The sequence below is a fragment of the Apium graveolens genome, chromosome 8, assembly GCF_009905375.1.
Source record: "Apium graveolens cultivar Ventura chromosome 8, ASM990537v1, whole genome shotgun sequence".
NCBI lineage: Eukaryota > Viridiplantae > Streptophyta > Magnoliopsida > Apiales > Apiaceae > Apium > Apium graveolens.
Window position 1 is genome coordinate 98,428,902 of NC_133654.1, and position 12,355 is coordinate 98,441,256.

General features: G+C 35.4%; 1 long non-coding RNA gene across 1 annotated transcript; it reads left to right on the forward strand.

Annotated features, from left to right (window-relative positions):
- The first annotated feature begins 432 nt into the window (after window positions 1–432).
- Window positions 433–3,645, forward strand: LOC141679119 (uncharacterized). The gene is made up of 4 exons (XR_012558038.1): window positions 433–1,035; window positions 1,829–2,039; window positions 2,845–2,889; window positions 3,370–3,645. It is a non-coding gene; the product is annotated as an uncharacterized LOC141679119 (long non-coding RNA).
- The last annotated feature ends 8,710 nt before the right edge of the window (window positions 3,646–12,355 follow it).

The following is a 12,355-nucleotide window of genomic DNA, read 5'->3' on the forward strand; positions in this document are numbered from 1 at the left end:
TAGGGATGATGTTACCTACTAATTTTAGAGATGTGTAATTTTTTAAAAAAAATTAGATTTTATATCGTGTGTTTTTATAGTAGTCAAATTACTGTGATTCTTGTTACCTAGTCTTGTCCCTAGTGGTGATTCTATTTTTTTAAAATTCTTGTTCGACGATTTAACCGTACTGATGATGTTACCTGCTAATTTTAAAGATGTGTTTTTTTTAAAAAAAAATTAGATTTATATCATGTGGTTTAATAATAGTCAAAACAGGTTTCTTTTTTTATAATGATAATAATCTCTTACTTTTAACGTTTGATGTATACTCCTAATTTATTATCGAATTTAATTTTAAAAATAGATAAATTATTTTAAAAATTAAGATAATTATTTTTTAATAAGATAATAAATTTGGGACTTGAAGATTAGCAGGTGTGAAAATTGGGCTCATTTTGGTCCAAAAAAATGGGCGGCTAATTTCCCTCCGATCAAAATTTCACCAACTCAAATTTCTTTCAGATATCTCATTTCACTCCCCCTCTCTCTATCGATGTACTCTCCTGCCCCCCTCAGCAATCCAGTGAAGAAAGCAAGTCACTTCACAAGCTTTAAAATCAATACGAAACAAGATCAATTCCAATATTGTGTTGGTGCTCAATGGAAGATTTTTAGGTTGTTTGTGATAGTGTGGAAGAGTCTGGAAAGTATTGGTCCGGTTCGAGTGAGGAAAAAAATGAGGAGTTTGTTGATGACGTGGAGGTGAGGGAGGTGAAGGGAGGAAGTGATGTTGTTGAGGTTAATGAAAGTGGAGATAAGGAGTGTGTGGAGGATGTGATTCGAGTGGCGAAAGTGAGTGAGGCGGAGAAGAGAGTGATAGCTTGGTGGAAGCTTCTGTTGGAGCTTTTGAAGTATTGTATGTTTAGGATGAATCCTGTTTGGACTGTTCCGATGGCATCTGCGGTGCTGGGATTTATGATTCTTGGACTCCGTTATTATAAGATGAAGAGGAAGAGTAAGAGTGTGCATATGAAGGTTACTGTGGATGATCAGGTCAGTTATATCGTGTTTTGTAAGATTAAATTTGTGTTTGAGAAGTTTATTCTAAGACTATGATGTTTGTTTATGTTAATATCTATAGTGTTTATCGGATATATTATAGAGATTGGAATTTTGATTTGTTTGCCAATTAGGTAATCTAAACGGATGAAAATTTGAATTAAGAAATGTTAGGGATGTGATTATGCAAAGCAAATAGAATCAATAAATTTGACTTTGACTATTTGTTGACAGTGAAATGAATCATAGGTTTTTGTTCATGTTAAGATAATTTTTCTGGATAATGAGGTTTGTAGTTACTTCTTTAGGAAGAAAATGTTTAAGTGTCATATATGAGGGACGTATATACAGTTTCACTTTATCAGTTGGTTAAAGATGAATCAGTGTTTTTGTATCTGTTAATATAATTTTTTAGAGTGCGAGGCATGACATTACTTCATGAAGAATGTTTAAATGTTGTATTTGAGAGATAAATATAGGTTATCCAAAGGAGTGACAGTTAGCTGGGGGATAAATTAGATAAATCGGAGTTTTGAGGTTGTTTTGGGGTTTCTTGTGGTTCGGTTTGTTTTTGATTTTTTTTATTTGATAATTAACAAGGGTACTGTGGTTGCTTTTAAAGGGAGTGTATGTGGAGATGTTCTTTCGTATATAATTTTGATGTTTTTGTAAATAAGTTTGTGTGTTTACTGTGCTTTTGGTTGGAGGTTTTACCTTTGGTTGAGATATGCTAGTTCTGGTTTAATTGAAATCGTAATATGACATACGTAAAAACACTTACTTTCAGGAAAGGCAAGAGCTGCTACTGGAAACAAAACGAGCATGCCAAGTTGGGGTTGATGATAGTGGCGCTCCAATACTCGAAGCACAAGATCTATGAAGATAGGGGCCTGAACAATTGTGAGCCATAGATCCCAACTTAACGGCTTCAAGAATATCCACATGCTTTTCAGCTTGTCTGGTTCAGCTCTTACCACCATCACAACACCAAACTCCGAGTAAGGAAGTGAAAAATCAACTCTCTCTTCTCGATAAACCCTTATCGTAACATCTCCAACCACTGCTTCATAATCTGGCCTCTGTATACAAACATATATTCTGAGTGATTTAAGGATGCTAGGTGCATATTGCAAGTTAATTATTAAATTAATTTGGACTTTAACATACAAGAAGTATATAATTGAAATATTTATTACTCTGAGTACAAACCTTGGTGCCTTGTAGCTTGTTGACTAGATCATTGTATGTTCCATTGCTGTCACCACTGTCATCCACAAAAGGAATAAATTCAGGTTCAAGCCTGTAATTTAATGAACCCAGAGCGGCTTTGAAAACATCTATGCAATATCTAGTAGCATTATATGTCTTGCTGTTATTAATTTCTTGCACGTTTACAAATTTCATAAAACCTGTTTTTTGGGAACCCCTACCCTCAGCTTCAGGCCCATTCCTGATACGTCCCATCCTTCAGGCTTCTTTATAGAGTCTCCGGGCCAAATGATTGGTTTGAGAATACCATCAACTGAATGTTTGTAACAAGTCTCGGGCCTGCCTCTGAGATTCTCATGTCTGTAATGGCAGCTCTGGATACTTTTATTTTTTCTTGGCTCCTCTTTACTTCAGGAAACTGAATCTTCTCTACTGCTGTGGCTAATGCCCAAACTGTGTCATAAGCTCGAACACAGAACATATTAACATCGCTTCCAATTTTTACAGTAGATAGTTTATGTGGTTCTTAGTGCGTATGGTTTGTTTATATTTTATTATGTTATTAAGGTATGATGTTACTTTGTGTGATTGCAGACTGGGAAGTTTGTCGCAGATGGTGTAGAAGAACAGACCGAGCAGGTAAATTAGGATCAAGTTACTGCATTTTAAGTTTCAAATGCTAGTTATGTCAAGAACACATACTGTTGGTACTGAGTGATCTGCATCTCATTTTTTGTTTTCTCTTGCTATTTGGTACTGAAGAACCAATGTATTTTTGTAGAAATAGATTGATATCTAGTCACTTATTTTTGAAACTGATGTATGTATCAATGTATCTGTCAAAATTTTTTTTTACTAGACTATCAAGTATTAAGCATGCTTTATGTAATCAAACATGATTGCAGCTACTGGAGAGATGAGTCATTTTTCGATTCTTTATTCTAAAGAGTTCCGGTATCAAACATTGAGAGATGAGTTCTTCAAAAAAAAAAATGATTGCAGTGGACCATCTGTGCATGTAATTCATGTGTGAATCCGACCATTTTTTTTATCGGCAGTGACCTGTTTTCTTATAGTATACATGTGTAATTGTTTGGTAACATTCTGACAAATCTACAGGGAGTGACAACATCTTATATCATGCCAGTACCTTGGAATCTGCGGAGCTACCTCGAAAAATGAAAATATTGAGCATGGGAAGTGAACAACATCATTCATGATAAATAAAGATGGGTTGTCTGCAGACGCTAGAGTTAAAATGAGTAGGTGACATTATTTTAGAAAAGAAAAAGAAAAAATTACTCATTTGTTCTTTTGAAGTTAGAATTTGGTACTTTGATAGTTAGAACCAAGTATCCGATTTAATCTATGCTTGTTGATAAGACTTTAGAAACAGTTTAGTAAGTTTTAAATTTCATTGGATGCTTGTTGTATTAATTGTTGGATGCCTTGTTTGGCAGGAATAATTAGAGCTGTAAATTTGGTATACAACATGATAAAATGACACGAGAACGACATGATATAAATGGATATGTGTTCAGCTTTTTGGTACACGAATACGAAAGTACACGACATGAAAGAACACGAAATCTAAACGGGTACGGATATGTGTTTACCCTTGGATATACGACACGACATGAAAGTACACGAAATAATAAATTTTTTAATAATTTTTTTAATATTTATATATTAATTTATATAAATATACATATTACTCTAATATTATATGTATACATACATAAAATTCATGTATATTTATAAAAATATATCCAAAAATATACCATTATTTGTAAATATATATATATATATATTTAATATATATGTAAATATATATATGTGAAATTATATCCAACTATATAATATTTTATATATTAATTAATAAATTTATTTATTTTATACACAAAATGTACACGAAACGAACACGAAGCGATGAGTTACGGATATGTGTTTACCCTTAAGTACACGAATGCTAAACGAGTCGGATATATGTTTGCCCTTCACTACACGAAATACGAAAGTACACAACACGAAAGTATATGTACGACGCGAATTGCCAGCTCTAGGAATAATGTAAAAGCAGAATAACTATGTCAATTTTTTTAATTTTTAAAGTGTTGCATTTGACTCTATATGGTGTTAAATAAGACTAAACATGATGTTACATATGAATAAAAATGGTGTTGCAAATGACTAAAATCAGTGTTGTATTACATATTGTGGGACCCACTCCTGACGTGGCAAAAGTGGAGCCCATTGCTGATGTGGAAAAATGACGTGTCACTTGCCACGTAGGACACAGTGGTGATGTGGCTTCATTTTATGCAACACTAAGTGTTGTTGTCATTGTACGCTTTTATTGTTGCAAAATACGCATAATGCAACGCTTTCTGGTATTGCATAATTCATTGCCCTAGGGCTCTACGGCCACGTCCACATTGGCAACCCCTGCGTGGTGTTGTCTATTACCTTATGCAACACCATTTAGGCCGTATACAACTGTATAGTAGGGGTTGCCTATGTGCACTTATGGCGTAGTGTATACACATATCAATTTCACATGCATTCGAATCCAACATTTGATTTTTTATTTAACCAATAATCAAATATATCATCGAAACACATATAAAATTAGCATGCATTCACTTAAAATCGAAATGCATGCTCTAAATCATGAATCACATCTAATTTCAACCCAAAACTACGAGTCAATTCTAATCGATCAAGTTCATCACAAAAACTGAACCAAAAATCATATAAAACCAAGAATCTCATTCGAATTTTCCAAATAACATGACATACATCAATAAAAAATAGGATATTTTGTAGGGATTATAGAACTCAGACTTTGCATCACTGTTCACCACCAGCTCACCGGAGTTCATCGCCGGTGGCGGCAGTTCTCGGTGGTGCCCTCGAAATCGAGGGTTTCCTACTTGAAAACTACCGATTTTTGCTTAACAATCAACACCAACACATCACTTTTCACCAAAGCTGTTGTGCATATGTTGTGCACTTGATGATTTCATGAACAAAATACCTAAGTAGATTTTACTTAGTGAAATAATGTAGCACTCGACGGATAAGAATTATAGTCCCGACGGATAACTCATTATAGTCCCGACAGATGATGAATTATTATCTATCGAGTGAGTAGCTTATGTAATAATAAGTCTGTAGCTCATTTCTGCATACACCTTTGTTTAGAATCTGTAGTAGCATATTAGTCATGTTGACTTTAACTAGATATACATAATAGGTTGATTAATTGTACATAGATGATGTCTTGTAATTCTGCATAAATGAATTGAAGTCAAGTGCCAAAATAGCTACCGACGGATGATCAACAAAGCCATCGACGGATGATCAAATAGCTATCAACGGATGTTCAATATAGCAGTCGACGGATGATCAATGAAGCCATCAATGGATGATCACAAAGTCGACGGATGATCTTGTACTCAACTAATAAAGTATTCAAATATCAGTTGACAGTGACAACTGGTCACATGCGTCGAAGTCTGTGTAAATGGAATGAGGAAGCCATTAACTGGGTAATAGAGAACAAAGTAGCAAAACATTAGACCCGATAGTTTTTATAATTATCATATCTTTTGACTTTATAATTTTGGTAATATATAAACCAAGAAGTAGCAAATAAAAAAAAGGAGAACTGAGATACAACAATAGAGAAACATTTGTAAGCAAAATTATTAGCATTTCTCTGTATTCTCAGCAGTTCATATTTGTAAGCAGCTGTGAGCATTCTTGCACACAGAGTTCTATCGATATAATATATATCTCTGGTGGAATTGTTTAAATCCACCAGAAAGTTTTTAAAGACTCTTATTTTTAATTACTTGTGTTTTGATTCACTTTAAGTTCTTATCCCGCATTGTGCTAGTCAATACACTTATATTTATATTCGAGTTTGAACATTTTTATTTTAAGAAAAAGGTTCAAGAATTCCATTCAACCCCCCTTCTGTAATTCTTGCTATATTGTTAAGGGACTAATAATTGGTATCAGAGCAAGCTCTTAACTTATAAAGAGTTTAAAGATCAAAACAATTCAGCAAGATGAACAAGAAGGATGTTGGAGTCAAGATTTCTTTTCTAGATAAAGATAAGTACCATCATTGGAAGGTAAAGATGCATCTTCATATACTTTCTCAAGATGAGGCCTATGTGGACTGCATAGAAAGAGGCCCTCATGTTCCAATAAGAGCTGCAACAGGAAACGAGCCATCAGTCCCCAAGCCAAGGCATGAATGGTCTGATCCTGACATTGAATAAGTCAGGAAGGATAAAAAGGCCATGAATATTTTGTTTAATGGAGTTGATGCAGACATGTTTGACAACATTATCAACTACAAAACTGCCAAGGAAGTTTGGGATACTATACAGATAATCTGTGATGGCACTGAGCAAGTTAGAGAAAATAAGATGCAACTCTTGATTCAGCAATATGAGCATTTTCACAATGAGGAAAGTGAGTCTTTCACTGACATCTTTAGTAGGTTTCAAAAACTACTAAATGCTCTCAAGTTGCATGGAAGGGTCTATCAGACTAAAGACTCTAATCTGAAATTCCTTAGATCTCTTCCAAAGGAATGGAAACCAATGACAGTCTCATTAAGAAACTCACAAGATTATAAGGAGTTTACTTTGGAGAGACTGTATGACATCCTGAAAACCTATGAGCATGAAATAGAGCAGGATGAAAGGATGGAGAGAGGAAAAAAGAAAGGAGGATCCATTGCACTAGTTACTGAGTTGGAAAAGGAGAAGGAAGTGAAGATGGAAGCTGTTGAATCAACTTCAAAGGTCTGTGAGAACAAGGGCAAGGGGCTTGCAGTAGAAAGTGAAGATTCATTGAGCCAAGATGACATGGAGGACATTGATGTGCATCTAGCATTTCTTTCCAGGAGATTTTCCAAGCTCAAGTTCAAGAAAAACTTTGGAGCAGCCAAGCCAAATAGAAACATGGTGGATAAGTCAAAATTCAAATGTTTCAAATGTGGCTTGGCAGGGCATTTTGCAAGTGAGTGTAGAAAGTCAGATTCCTGTAAGAAAAGGTTTGAGTCTGTGGATTATAAGCAAAAATACTTTGATCTACTCAAACAAAAAGAAAGGGCTTTTATTACACAAGAGAATGACTGGGCAGCAGATGGTCTGGATGAAGATGAAGATGTCAGCTATGTCAATCTAGCCCTAATGGCCATGTCTGATGAGACAGAGACAAGTTCCTCAAGCAATCAGGTAATTACTATAAATCTTGCACATTTATCTAAAGCTGAGTGTAGTGATGTCATAAATGACATGTCTATAGAATTAAATCATTTGCGTGTTACACTTAAGTCTCTTACTAAAGAAAATGCTAAAATCAAAGATTACAATTTGTTTTTAAGTGAGAGGAATAATGTGCTTATTGAGTCTCAGTTTATTGATATTGAGAAATTAAGAATTGAGTGTAAAATTGCCAAGGAGGAATTAACTGAGTCCTTAAAGAAGGAAGAAATTTTGAAGAAGCAGCTCGAGTGTGAACAAGAGGTGATTAAAGCATGAAAAACATTCAGGGATGTCCATGCTCAAATCACCGAAGTTCAAGGAATTGAGTCTTTCTGTGATGAAGCCTGAAAAAAGAACAAAGAGAAACTAGAACTTAAATTGGTAGATGGACTACTAACAGATGTAGACTCGACGGATGATGAGGATTATCCGTCGGATAACAAAAAGTGTTATCCATCGAATGATGAAAATCCTCATCTGTCGGTTGTGAGCAAGCCCATTAGTAAAGCCAAACTAGTCAAGCTGAATGAGAAGTATGGGTCTGTTTCCAAGAACTTTATTTCAGGAGAGTCTAGTCAAGTTAGGAAAGGGAAAAAGGCTAATGTTGGTCACATGACTGTCAAACAGTTAAGTGACAAACTTGAGAAAATTGAGGTAAAAACAGAGACTAAAAGGAAAAACAATAGGAATGGTAAAGTAGGGATTAACAAACACAATAACTACACACCTGATAAATATGCTCCTAGAAAAATCTGTGTCAAGTGTGGTAGTGTAAATCATTTATCTGTTAATTGCAAATATGCCATGCCTACTCCCATGTCTGTTCAGCCTCAATTTCCTAACATGAATGCCATGCCTCCCATGCCTGTTAATGCTTTTCCTACACAGAACATGAATGCACAGTTTGCTAATATGTCATTTGCACCTAATCCTTATTATGATGCATATAGTATGCCACAAATGCCATTTAGCATGCCTTACTGGAATAACATGTTTACACCAAGCATGCCATTTCCTGTTAATCAGAATATGCATGATAATTCTGTTGCAATGAATGGTTTCAAAGGTCCAACTCAGATGACTAAGGATGAATCTGAAATTCCTAAGTCAAATGAGATAAGACCTAAGAAACAGAAAAAGAAAGCTAATAAGGCAGGACCCAAGGAAACTTGGGTACCAAAATCAACTTGATTTGATTTTGATGTGTGCAGGGAAACATAAAGAATCTTTGGTACTTGGATAGTGGTTGTTCAAGACACATGACTGGTGATTCTACCCTGCTCACAGAGTTTAAAGAGAGAGCTGGTCCAAGTATTACTTTTGGAGATGACAGCAAGGGTTATACTGTGGGATATGGCTTGATTTCAAAGGACAATGTCATCATTGAGGAGGTTGCCTTAGTGGATGGTCTCAAACACAATCTGTTGAACATCAGCCAGCTCTGTGATAAAGGCAATTCAGTAACCTTCAATTCAGAAGCCTATTTTGTGACCAATAAAAGAAGCAACAAAGTGGTTCTCACTGGTGTGAGAAAAGGAAATGTGTACCTAGCTGATTTCAACTCATCCAATGCAGAGTCTGTAACTTGTCTTCTCAGTAAAGCAAGTCAGGATGAAAGTTGGCTATGGCACAAGAAGCTATCCCATTTAAACTTGAAGACCATGAATGACCTGATAAAGAAAGAACTGGTTAAAGGCATTCCTCTAGTGGAGTTTTCAAAGGATGGACTGTGTGATGCCTATCAAAAAGGGAAGCAGATTAAAGCATCATTCAAGAAGAAACTTGATTCAGCAATTGAAGAGCCTTTGCAACTACTTCACATGGATTTGTTTGGACCAGTCAATGTATTGTCAATCTCAAGGAAAAGATTTTGCCTAGTAATTGTAGATGATTTCTCAAAGTTCTCTTGGACATATTTCCTAAAGTCTAAAGATGAGGCTAGTGAAATCATCATCAATCACATAAGGCAAGTCAATAATTATTCTGTTTTCAAGGTCAGAAGAATCAGGAGTGACAATGGAACTGAGTTCAAGAATTCTGTCATGAGAACATTTTGTGAGGAAAATGGGATTTTGCATAAGTTTTCAGCAGCAAGGACTCCACAACATAATGGAGTAGTGGAAAGGAAGAACAGATCACTCATTGAAACTGCAAGGACAATGCTTGAAGAATCAAAATTGCCAACATATTTCTGGGCTGAAGCTGTAAATACTGCATGTTAAACTCAGAATTTTTCTCTGGTTAATCAAGCAAAATGCATGACTCCCTATCAATTGTTCAAGAAAAAGAAGCCAACTCTAAACTTTCTTCATGTCTTTGGCTGTAAATGCTATATTCTGAGAAATCAAACTGATCAAAATGGGAAGTTTGATGCTAAAGCAGATGAAGGAATTTTTATTGGATATGCTATTGATAAAGCATATAGAGTCTACAATCTAAGAACCAACATTGTTGTGGAATCAATACATGCTGTGTTTGATGATAAAAAGATTGAAGGACTGAAAGATGGAGATTACCATGAGAGCCTCAAATTCGATAATGTGGAGATGGTTAGTGATGACAGTGATGATGAAAGTGATCAAGAAACAGTATCTAAGGATAATGCAGATAAATCTGCTATCAATGAAGCACAAAACTCAACAACTGTCGAGTTGCATAATGCTTCATCCGTTAGAAGGCAATCTGCGTTATCCGTCGGGAGACAACCAGCTTCATCCGTCGGTACTCAAAATTCACCATCCATCGGGTTATCAAAAGGGGCAGGAAGTCAAGGTGGATCACCTATAGAAAGTTCCCCTTTCTCAAATCAAAGATCCACAAACTCAGGGGGAGTTTCTAACAATCAAATCTCAATCACACATCAAGACAACAATGAGGTTTCTTCATCTAGAGCTAATCTACCTCAACAAAGGAAATGGACAAAAGATCACCCCTTTGAGCTTATCATTTGTGATGTTTCTTCTAGAGTTCAAACAAGAAGAGCAACTCAGGAAGATTGTCTATACAACAGCTTTCTTTCCAAGGAAGAACCAAAGAAGGTAGAAGAAGCTTTGTTGGATCCTGATTGGATTTTAGCTATGCAGGAGGAGCTAAACCAATTTGAAAGGGACAATGTATGGAAGCTGGTACCCAAGCCTAAAGGAAAGAATCCAATAGACACCAAGTGGGTATTCAGAAACAAGATGGATGAAAATGGTATAGTAGTCAGGAACAAAGCTAGATTGGTTGCTAAGGGCTATTGTCAGCAAGAAAAGATAGATTTTGATGAAACATTTGCTCCTGTTGCAAGACTTGAAGCCATCAGAATTTTTTTAGCCTATGCAGCTCATATAAATTTCAAGGTCTATCAAATGGATGTCAAAAGTGCCTTTCTGAATGCAGATTTGGAGGAAGAAGTTTATGTCAGTCAACCTCCTGGTTTTGAAGATCCAAATTTTCCAGAACATGTCTATTATCTTTTGAAAGTACTTTATGGACTGAAGCAAGCACCTAGAGCCTGGTATGACACTTTATCAAAGTTCCTTTTGGAAAATCACTTCACAAGAGGTACTGTAGATAAAACTTTATTTTTCAGAAATGTTAATGGCTCTAGTATACTTGTTCAAATTTATGTAGATAGCATTATTTTTGGCTCTACAGATGAGAAACTTCGCAAAAAGTTTGCCAAATTAATGCAAAGTATTTATGAAATGAGTATGATGAGAGAACTAACTTACTTTCTTGGTTTACAAGTTAAGCAAGTTAGTGATGGAATATTCATTAGTCAAACTAAATATATTTTTGATCTTTTAAAGAAGTTTGATCTAATGGATTGCACATCTGCAAAAACTCCCATGGCCACAACAACTAAGCTTGAATTAAACAGTACTGAAAAGTCTGTGGATATTTCTAGTTATAGAGGCATAGTTGGCTCTCTTCTGTACTTGACAGCTAGTAGGCCAAATATAATGTTTGCTACATGTTTATGTGCTAGATTTCAGGCTGATCCTAGTGAATCTCACTTAATAGCTATTAAGAGAATTATCAGATATCTCAAGGGAACACCAAACCTTGGCATTTGGTACCCTAGAGATTCTGGTTTTGATCTAACTAGTTATTCAGATGCAGATTATGCAGGTTGTAGAATTGATAGAAAGAGTACAACAGGAACCTGTCAATTTCTAGGAAACAAGCTTGTGTCCTGGTTTAGTAAAAAGCAAAATTCAGTTTCTACTTCTACAGCTGAAGCTGAATATATTGCTGCTGGCAGTTGTTGTGCACAGATTTTATGGATGAGAAATCAATTGCTGGACTATGGTTTGCAAGTTGAGAGGATTCCTATTTTCTGTGATAACACAAGTGCAATTGCCATAACTGAAAATCCAGTACAACATTCAAGGACAAAGCACATAGATATCAAGTACCATTTCATAAGGGAACATGTAATGAATGGTACTGTGTAGCTACATTTTGTTCCAAGTGAGAAGCAACTTGCAGATATCTTTATCAAGCCACTGGATGAATCCACCTTTTCAAGGTTGGTAAGTGAGTTAGGTATGCTTAATTATTCTTAAATCTATTTGAGTTATTTTGCAAGTTGAAATGCAGCCAGAAATTCAATTGATTTTTCAGTCTTGGATGAAATTTTGGCTAAGTCAAAATTTACATCTCGACGGATGACCCTTATCCATCGAGTTTGGTCATCCGTCGACATACAATTTGCTAATAAAAATTAATTTCTTTTCTGGAATACTTTATGTCTCGACGGATAGCAGTTTATCCTCATCCGTCGAATTGTCTTAATCTAAGCCGTTAATTCCCTGTACATTATCCATCGA